Genomic DNA, 10,359 nt, shown 5'->3' on the forward strand with positions numbered 1-10,359 from the left:
GGTTCTTCAGTAGATTCCTCAAGGAGGGCTCCTGGAACACTCTCCTGAAACACTGTAATGATGAGAGGGTCAGTATTACTCACTTTTCTTTTTGCCTCCAGCTCCAATATGATTCAATATGGGACTTTTAATGATTCTTTCTTTATTTCAAAGTTTGATATTTTGTTCATCAAGGACTTTTTGACACTGAATTTAGTTTTTGAATAATTATTGCATTAAAGCCTCATTTATCTTGATTACTGAGTTGTCGGTGCCCCTGAAATTTTGTGCCCGAGGCCAGTGCCTTTCTCACCTCACCCTAGTCCAAGCACGGAGTTGGAGCTTCTCTGTCCTTTGTCTTTACTGTTCCCATCCTACTTACTTTGATAGCGCTCCCAACAGTTGCTGTGCATGCATAATCCAGTCCCAAAGGAGCCCTGGCGGCTCAGTGTGAGAATTCAAAGACACTCATGCCTTACCTTAGACCTCTGCCTCACTAACTGGTGGAGTAAACCAAGTTTCTCCCAGTCTCAGCTGCAGCTCCTGGCCAGGCTCTTGCGTAGCACAAGCTCAAAGCTCTGCTGTGGTTCCTCCTTTGGTCCCTGCACCGCGCATGCATGGGGCTCTCCTGGGAAGGGGTGCGCGCAGGCTTGCTCTGCCTCTGTACTGAGCATGCGCAGGGCCCACATGTGTCCAGTTACACGGTTGCTTCCTTCTGCTTTCCCCACACTTAGGGTGATGTTGAGCAGGTATAACGGCTGTTGTCCACCCAGTTGTATTTTGCAGTAACAGGGGGATACCTTGTCATCTAGTCTCCTTGTAAATATTGCCCATGGATTTCGGTTTTAATGTCTTATGCTCTGTGTTTATATGCAGATTCTGGAACATAAAACCTATGCTTCCATGATCACACCAACTTCCCAGAATTCCTAAATACATTTTATTTTTAAAACGGTACTTCAAAAGAAAACAATGGAGAACGGAATTAATTTTTTATATACAGAAAAAAACTACATTACATTTTTTAAAACTACATTACAAAAGAAACCCACAAAAGGCTATTTTCTGCTCAAGGCCTAGACATGTTCCCACTGTCAACAAGGTAGCTTGCAACTGATAGGGATGTGGCAGCTCCTGGTCCAGGCAAGATGTAGAGCAAACACATGGGATGGCCTGGCCCAGCTCATAAGAGAGAAAGGGAAAGGCCCTGGGAGTGAAGAGAGAAGGGAAAACCAGGTAAAAGTTTGTGACCCAATGCTTCAGCTGTTAGGGTGAAGTTCCTGCTACTGGTCCATGGAACCAGGTGAGGGGCTGAGTTTCACTCCCTTTTGGTGGGAGAGGAGGCAGGGATCAGAGATGGACACACACAGAAAGCCAGGTCTGCTGGTGGACTGTGCCCCTAACAGAAGGGTGACTAGAAACATTCTACTCACTGAGGAAGCTTTACTGTCTGGGCTCTGGGTGAGCCAGAAAGACACTATCCTAACAGGGGGAAACTGTAGGCCTGTGCTGTGGACTGGATATTTATGTCCCCCACATTCATATGTTGGAACCTTAGCCTCAAAGGTGATGATGTTAGGAGGTGGGGCCTGTGGGAAGTGATGACGTCAGAAGGCAGCGCCCGCATGAATGGGACGAGTGCCCTCGTAAAAGAGGCCAGAAAGAGTCCCCTTTCCACTTCTGATATGTGAGGACTCAGCAAAAAAAGGACTACCTATGAACCAGAAAGTGGGCCCTCAGCAGACACAGAATCTGTAGGTGCCTTGATCTTGGATTTCTCAGCATCTAAAACTCTGAGAAATAAATTTCTGTTGCTTATATGCCACCCAGTCTGTGGTATTTGTTACAGCACCCCAAACGGAATAAGACAACCTGTGATTCAAGCAGCCAGTGTCTGATTGTAAATGCTATGGATATAAGTAAACAGAGGAAGAGGCTGGAGGTGGGGAGTTGGGGACGTTTTGTTTTAACTAGGGTGGTAAGTGAAGTCTTTGTGTCAGGGGGAACATGGAAGAATTGATATTTAAGAAGAATTCTATATGTTCACCTCCATAGGGCCTGAAAATGCACTTAAGAAAATTCAATATCCTTTTCTAATTAAAAACCAAAATAACACAACAAAAATGGCAATAGTTAGAAATGTCCTTAACATGAAAAAGAAACATGTATACGTCAAAACCCCAAAGCCAGAAAGAATCGCTATCACCAAAACATGCCCTGATCTCACCATGAACAACAGTAAGCAGAGACTGGGAGGATTAGAACCCCAACACCTTCATGAAATAGGTAATTTGATAAAACTATAAAAGAAATTACTGTAAATTGGTTGAAGACCCAAAAGATTGCATTGGAATCATAAGTGAATAACACACCATGAAAAAAAATACCAGGAAAATTAGAAAAACAGAACAAGATAAAAAAAATTCTAAAAGTAAAAAAACACTGCCATGGAAATAAGAACACTGCTGGGTGGATTAGACAGCAAGTTAACCGGGGTTGAAGAGACAATTAGTGAACCCGAACGTTGCAGAGAGATAAACTAATGGAGAATAAAAACAGGGCAAAGACAGTGAGACAGATGAAGTGTAGAAAGAAAGAGTTTAATATTCCCTGGGATTTTACGATGAGAAATGGGAGGAGTGTTAAAGACATAGGATTTGAAGACTTTTAGAATTACTGTAAAACATGGATTTTCAGATTCCAGTCCTGAGCAGGAAAAATAAAAACAAACTTGAACCTCACCCTACAGTATTGGATTGTAGAATATTAAAGATAATTGAAGACTTTATCACAGAGCAGGGAAGGCAGACCACAGTGAGACCAAACAGCAGCCCAGTCAGCAGTCACAATTCAGGGAGGAACACAAAGCAAAGACATCTTCATGTCAAGGGAAGCATCCAGAAACATCTGTATATTTTTCTCCCTAAACTATCACTCAAGAATAAAAGCAAAATATGAACATTTTCAGATAAAAAGGACTAAGAGAGTTTGCCTCTCTCAGGCTCTCACTGAAAGTGAGGAAGGATGTATTTAAGGAAGAAGTGAGTGAATCCCAGAAGGAAGGAGCAGCGTGTGAGAGACATGGAAGCAGGAGATGGGGGAAAGCAGGTCTCAGTCAGACAGTCATCGACTGTGTGAAACAACATTCATGGATTAATAATAGCAATAATCACGACTAACTGGAGGCATAAACTTCTATGGTTCAGTGTTGTGTCCTGGCCATCACCTGCCACCCTACCAGGGTTCAGGAAGCCTGAGCTGAGGTTGGGAACGCATATATATCTATTTATATAATAATTATTTATATCTATCTACATAGTAAGAATTCTATACCATGAACAAGTGGGATTTATTCCTGAAATGCAAGAATGTTTCAACCTAGGAAAATGCATTGGTGTAATGGAATGAAGGGGAAAAAATATGACCATCTCAAGGTAGAAAAAGCAATTGAAAAAATTAAACACCTCTGCATGATGAAAACTACTCAACAAACTAGGTTTGAAGAAAATTATCACGACAGAATTCAAGCCGTGTATGTAAAACCACAGCCAACATCACACTCAACGGTGAAACACTGAAAACTTTCCCTCTGAGATCAGGAAGCATGTAAGAATGCTGGGTTTTACCACTTCTATGCAACATAGTACTGGTAGTTTTAGCCATAGCAGTTAGGAAAGATAGATCAATAAATAAGTTAATGAATAAATCACTGACATCCAGTGATTTGAAAGGAGGAAGCAGAATTATCTCTGTTCTCACATGACATGATCTCATGCATACAAATCCTAACGACGTCACAAAACTAATGTCCAAACTAATAAATAAATTCAGCACAGTATCAGGATACAAAGTCAACATTAAAAATCATTTATTTCTATACACTAACATGATCAATCTGAAAAGGAAACTAAGAAAACAATTTTATTTACAATTGCATCAGAAAGAGTAAACGACTTAGTAATTAACGTAACCAAGGAGGTGAAGACTTACACAAGGAAAATTGCCAAACTTTGTGAAAGAGACTAAATGACACAAATCCCATTTTCAGGGACTGGAAGACTTATGACTGCTAACATCTCAATAGTACCCATTGTAATTCACAATTCCAATGCAATCTCTATCAAAACTCCATTCTAAATGGAAAGCCCCATCCTAAACTTCACTTTACACTGAACAGACCCCCAAAGAGCCAAACACTTCTGAGCAAGAAAAACAATGTGGGAGGATGCACATTCCCTGATTTCAAAACTTACTGCAAAGCTACAAGAATCAAAACAGTTTGGTACTGGCATAAAAACAGAATTATACCTCAATGGAATAGAATTCAGAGCCCAGAAAGAAACCCTCACATATATGGTCAAATGATTTTTGACAAGAACAGCAAGATTATTCAGGGGGAAAAGACAGTCTTTTCCACAAAAGGTGCTGGGAGAATGTGATATGAACGTGCAGAAGAACGAGGCTGGACTCTACCAACACCATTTATAAAAGTTAACTCACAAATAGGGACTTCCCCGGTGGTCCAGTGGTTAAGACCTTGTGCTCCCAATGCAGGGGGCCTGGGTTCGATCCCTGGTCAAGGAACTAGATCCCACATGCCTCAACTAAAAGATCCCGCAAGCCGTAACGAAGACCCGTTGCAGTCAAATAAACAAACATTAAAAAACAAAATAGGGACAAAATTTCATATCTTGGACACACAGACATACATACATCCAGATAGACACGGAGATCTCACAGTGTGCCTGCTTGAGTTTAAAAAAGCCTCATTCCTTTCTTTTTTTTTTTTCCTCTCTTAAAGTTTTAATTTCTACTAATTGAGCCAAGGCTGTAGTCTCAGGTGACGTGGCCTATGTTTACACTGCGGGGATGTCATAAGAGTTATATATATAAAGTTATACTTTATCCTAGGAATACTCTTGCACCAATCGCTAGTTTTAAGTACATTCTGTGATGATTTGAGCCCTGCTAACTAGGCAGATTTGTACCTAGAGAATAGCACACAAAAACCCACAGAACAAAACAACAAACTATTCTCAAACAAAATACACACTTGCTGGAGACAATCTGAGATTTACCTGTGATTAGACATTCAAAATTGCAATAGTGCACAGCAGAATGTCACGAAATAAACATTTCCCCTGATTCGGAAGTCTTCCTTTCTTCATGCAAAATTTACCAAAAAACCCCCAGAAAAACAAAAAAAACTCAACCAAGCCCGATAGTAGCGAGAATTTTCAAATATTTGAGCGCCTATGATAACTACTCAAACATGAAATTTTAAACGCTCATTTAACTTAGAGTAACGCTGCTTCGCAACAACCTGTTGCTGGAAAAGAGTAACACAAACAAGAAAAACATAAACCGTTCAAAAAGCCCTCCATACGCAAAAATATAAAAAGCACAGAATTTCCTTATTTCAAACTTTGGTTAGATGTTACTATTTCACACACCCTCCAGAGAGCGCTCTGCGAGTCAGTTACGAGTCATTTCAGTTAATCAAGGGTGAAAACGCTGAAAGCGAACCTTCAGCCTTTTGGAGCTGACCCTCCTGAGGGCTTCAGGAAAGGGCACAGAGGCCCCCGTATGAACACCGCTCCTGGCGGCCGGGGGTCCAGGATCCCCGAGCTGCGCGCGCGCCCATCACCCGCGCGCATCCCGAGCGCAGAGGTCCCTGCACCCCTCCGGACCCACCGTGCCCGAGACGCCCGCCCCGCGGCCCCGTCTTCGGGCTCCTCTGAGGCGCCTCCCCGTCCAGGCCCCGCGAGCCAGCGGCGACGGGGCCGAGTCCGGCGTCCGCAGACCCAGAGGTCAGCCCCCCGCCGGGCGCGTGGGGACAGCCCCGCCGCGAGGAGGCCCGAGGGGCGCCGAGGAGGGAGGGCTGCAAGCGCCCGAGGCGCCCACCGCTGAACGGCCGCCTTCGTGGCCCCGTCCTCACCCTGCGGCCGGTGGCGGCGTCCCCGGAGCCGAGGAGCGAGGGAGGCTCGCGCCCCTCGGGGCTGGAGGGGTCGGGCCCGGAGGGGTCGGGCCCCTGGCTGTTGGGCAGGCGGGGGGCGGCGGCCGAGAGGCGCGCGGTGAGGTGCTGCGGGTGGAGCGGCACTTACTCGTCTCTGCGCGGCTCCGCCGCCGGGAGAGTCACAGTGTGGGGACCGACTCGGTCTCCAACTTCCCTTTCCTCAGGACGCGGGTCTTCAGGAGCCCCAGCTTCGCAGCGGCACAGCCCTCTCACCTGCCTCCACTCACGCCTGCGCACTCTCCTCGGGAGGGAGGGGGCGGGGCGGGGCGGGGCGGGGCGGGGCGAGGAGGGGCGGGGCGAGGAGGGGCGGGGCGGGGCGGGGCGGGGCGAGGAGGGGCGGGGCGGGGCGGGGCGGGGCGCTTCCAGGCCTCAGGACACCCGGTCTGCATACCCGTGTCTATTTTTAATTTCCTGAAAGTGTTTTACTTGAAATCGATTTTTAAAAAATAAATGACACGTTTTCTTGTCCAAATCATAATTTGCTGACTATAGATGCTGCCTTTGTAAGATTTCTTCAGTGACCATAATTTATCCGCTGTCAACCGACCTGAGTCAAGTTAACAGGAATCAAATGTTTTCAAAATTCTACTTTCCTTCCATCAGTTTTCAGTCAATAATACATTGTGCCACGTGGAGTTTTATTTAGCGTGCATCACGTTTACTAATAATCACCATGAGGCCCATGGTCGGTAGGGTGAAAATGTAAGGGTCCATTAGGTCTACTACCTTGATCACAGAGATTCTTTTTCTTTTTCTTTGAAGACAGATACTCAATTTTCATCCAGCTTTTTGAACATGCTGCCTCCCCCAAAGACCCCACCCTCCTCGTCTGTCCTCTTCATTAGAGAATAGAAAAGGATTTTCTCTCAGCGGATTCCAAGGTACAGGCAGATGAAAGATAAACTGTTCCCAGTTGCTTGCCTAGGAACTGAAAGAACGTTTCCCATTTGAATATCCTAGTTACAAACCACATCTCCAATTCCTCTAGGAATGAAAAAACGCCAAGGAGAGACTGTGCCGCGGAAATTAACGAACAATTCATTTGACAAACATTCAATCTTGAACTCTTCATCCTGGTGATTAGTGTAGGAAAAGAGCACGGGTCATCACCATGCAGTTTTCATTCTTTTTTTTCCTTAGGAAGACAAACGCAGTTTTATTGAGGACAGTAGTTCACCAATTTTTTTAAAAGATATTTTTGATGTGGACCATTTTTAAAAAGTCTTCATTGAATTCGTTACAATATTGCTCCTGTTTTATGTTTTGGTTTTTTGGCTGCAAGGCATTATGGGATCTTAGCTCCCCAACCAGGGATCGAACTAGCACCCTCTGCATTGGAAGGCAAAGTCTTAACCACTGGACTGCCAGGGAAGCCCCAGTAGTTCACCAATTTTAATGCTCTAATTCCTAACCTCTCTTGCAGCACAGAGTGGCCAAGCAAACTTTAAGCAAATCACACCTGAACAGAACGATTATGTGGAACTTATGGGATTGCTTAGATAGGCAGAGATAGCTGTGTGGACACTTTGGTCCTTCATCTTTGCTCCCTCCTGCCTCAAAAATGAATATGATGTCTGGCCCAGGCTGGTGCTCCAGCAGCCATTTTGGGCCAGGAGACAGCCTTCAGGATTGACACTAGCTAAAAGATGATGGGACAGAAAGACAAATGATGGCTGACTACAGTGCTGTGCAGTTGAGGGTCAGGAAGGACTGTCCAAGTTCATAAATCTTTTTACATGAGAGAGGAAAAAGTCTCCCTCTTGTCTGAACCTGTATTGTTTGGGTTTTCTGTTATATTATGGAAATCTAATATCAAGAGAACTATTGGTTTTGCACTGAAACACTGTGTGAACTTTGACACCACAGTCCCCATCTCAGAGAAACCTCCTCGTATGTACCATGGAAGATGCAGGGGTGAAGATGGCCCGTATATTCTGAAGATCCCATTCTTTGGCCTGGTCTATATCCATGTCATCTTCTATTACTTAAAAGGCCTCATCAGTTCTTGGGGAACTGTCCATTGTCCCTTAGTGCACAAGCTTAGTTGAGGCTGAAACCCCTTCCTAGCTGCAGGGCAGAGGGGCCCACAGAGCCACTGGGGTGCCCAAAACCTGTGAGGGAGGCCTGAGGGTGCTCATGTCTCCCAGACATACCACATCCAGGGATGTGGAAGGCTGGGTAGACTGTGTGCAGGGTTTGGAAGCTCTTTGTTTAAGCCATCATTGTACAATTGGAAAACTGAGGTCCAGTGAGGGGCAGGGAAAATCCAGGGCACTGGGCAGGGGCAGAGTCCTGAGAATAAGGGAGAGTTTGGACCTCCTAGGCTAGGGCTGCCCCCTCCCACGGGGCTTGCTTTGGAATTAGAGCTCCTAGGACCCCAGTACGCCCCCACCCATGTGGAGTAGATTTCTGTGGAAGTCCACACAAGTGTACACTGACACTCACACTAACATCAGAGAAAGGGACAATAGGACATGGGGTCAGGGGAAGGGGGGACACTGAGGCGGTGACAAATGTAAAAGAAGAAAGACAATGACAGAAACCTGGATCATTCTTCCTTGGACTGAAGCAAAGACCACCGTGCTGGACCATCAGGGGCCTCATTTGGAATTGGGGCCAGATCCACTGCACTGGCTGTACTGAGGAGTCCTTGTAAGGGCACTGGACACCCCAGGGCCAATGTGGACAAGAGAAGGTTGAGGGAAGCTTCCAAGGTCACTCTCAAAGCCCCTGGTTCCTATGGGTCCTGTCACATTGCCCCCCTGGGGCCCAAGGAAAGTTGATGTCCTGAAGTCTCTGAAACAAAGGTATGTTTTGTGCTGTGGCTTCCCTGCTTGGTGTGTAGTATGGGTGGTTCCCATCAGGGGGAATGATGTGTCCAGTGTGCTCTACTGGAGCAACTGGGGCCAGGAGAGTGTCCTCTGGACTCCTGAACATTCCCCTGCCCCTGACCTGGCCTGTACCTCCTCTTATTAGCATCCATCTCTAACATCTGACCTTGTCAGTGGCAGGATGGAGCCTCTTATCTACTCATTCACCAGCTGTGCCCTGAGCCCTCAAATGGGGGCCATGATGAAAGGAACCACCAGGGTCCCTGCCCTCTAGCAGCTCACAGTCTGGAAGGGAAAATAGACAAAACCAAGAATACAGAAACAAAAGAAAGAAAACAGCAAGTTCTATATCGAAAAACAGCAGGGTGCCACAACGGGGTCCTGGGGTCCACTAGGTGAGGGGATCTGGAAAGGCTGCATTGAGGTGACATGTCTGTTCCCAGCAGTGAGACGGAGTCAGCCCTGCACACATCTGGGGACAATTAGCCTAGAAGAAGGCACGAAACATAGAAGCTGAATGTGTTTGGCCAGAGAGGGAGTCAGAAGGGGGCCAGTGTGGCTGGTGGGAGCTTGGGAGGACAGTAGGGGACAGTAGGGAGGGCAGGGCCGGGGCCTGGTGCTTGATGGCCGAGTGAGTGATCCACTGTGTGCGACAGCATTAGCCACTCTTAGTGGCTTAAGCAACAAACATTATCTCACGCTATCTGTAGGCCAGGAATTGAACAGGACTCAGCTGGAGGCCTCTGCCAGTGTCTCTCAGGGGTTTGGGGCTGTGGACTCGAGTCAGGACCCAGGTGCTCCTCTGTCTGCTGGTCTCCCTCGGTGCCAGGCCATGGGGACCTCTTCAGTTAGCATCTCATAACATATAGACTTCTTCCCCAGGGTGAAAGACCAGGTGGAAGGGAAAGGGGGGCGGGGAGAGGGAGGGAGAGAGAGAGAGAGAGAGGAAATTGCAACATAAATGAAGCATGGAAATTGTACACCTAAATAATTCTGGGGGATTGTCAAATGGTACAATCACCGTATGTAACACTTCAGCAGGTCTTCAAAGGACAAGCATACAGTTTTCAGTCAACCCCAAAATTCCACTCTTACATCAATACCCCAAAGAAGTGAATACAGACATTCAAATGCTGGTACACAAGTATTCAGAGCACCACTATTCACAAGAGCCTAAAGGTGAAAACATTCATAATGTCCACCAGCAGATGAAAGGACAACCCAATGCGGTGTGTTCTCAGAATGGAATATTATTCAGGGACAAAAAGGATGCAAATATTCTGGAAGAGATGTTAGAAGGGGGGTTATGTAACATTGTGAATGTACTTACTGCCATTTACATGTGCAAGTTAAAAAAATCAAACTATTAAATTTTATTTTGAGTGAACTTTATATCTAGATTAAACAATTTAGTAAATATCATAAAAAATCATATTAAAAATGGACTTGCTCTGACTCTGGAGCTGTAGCAGGCAGTAGAGGTGTAGCTGGCTCTAGTTCTGCAGAAGTTTCCAGAGCTTCTTCTGGAGCTGG

The 10,359-nt window shown here is 45.9% G+C and overlaps 1 protein-coding gene across 2 annotated transcripts in view; it reads right to left on the bottom strand.

Moving 5' to 3' along the window:
• LOC307175265 (zinc finger protein 33B-like) overlaps positions 1 to 6,223 on the bottom strand; it is a 63,027-nt gene extending 56,804 nt beyond the window's left edge. The window contains exon 1 of one of the 2 annotated variants that reach the window (XM_079900235.1): positions 6,084 to 6,223. The gene's annotated coding sequence lies outside the window, so the exon portion shown is untranslated. The remainder of the gene's footprint in view (positions 1 to 6,083) is intronic. The other variant, XM_079900233.1, reaches the window with a different exon arrangement.
• Between the last annotated feature and the right edge of the window lie 4,136 nt (positions 6,224 to 10,359).

Source organism: Stenella coeruleoalba, assembly GCF_951394435.1.
Source record: "Stenella coeruleoalba genome assembly, chromosome: 16".
Classification (NCBI taxonomy): domain Eukaryota; kingdom Metazoa; phylum Chordata; class Mammalia; order Artiodactyla; family Delphinidae; genus Stenella; species Stenella coeruleoalba.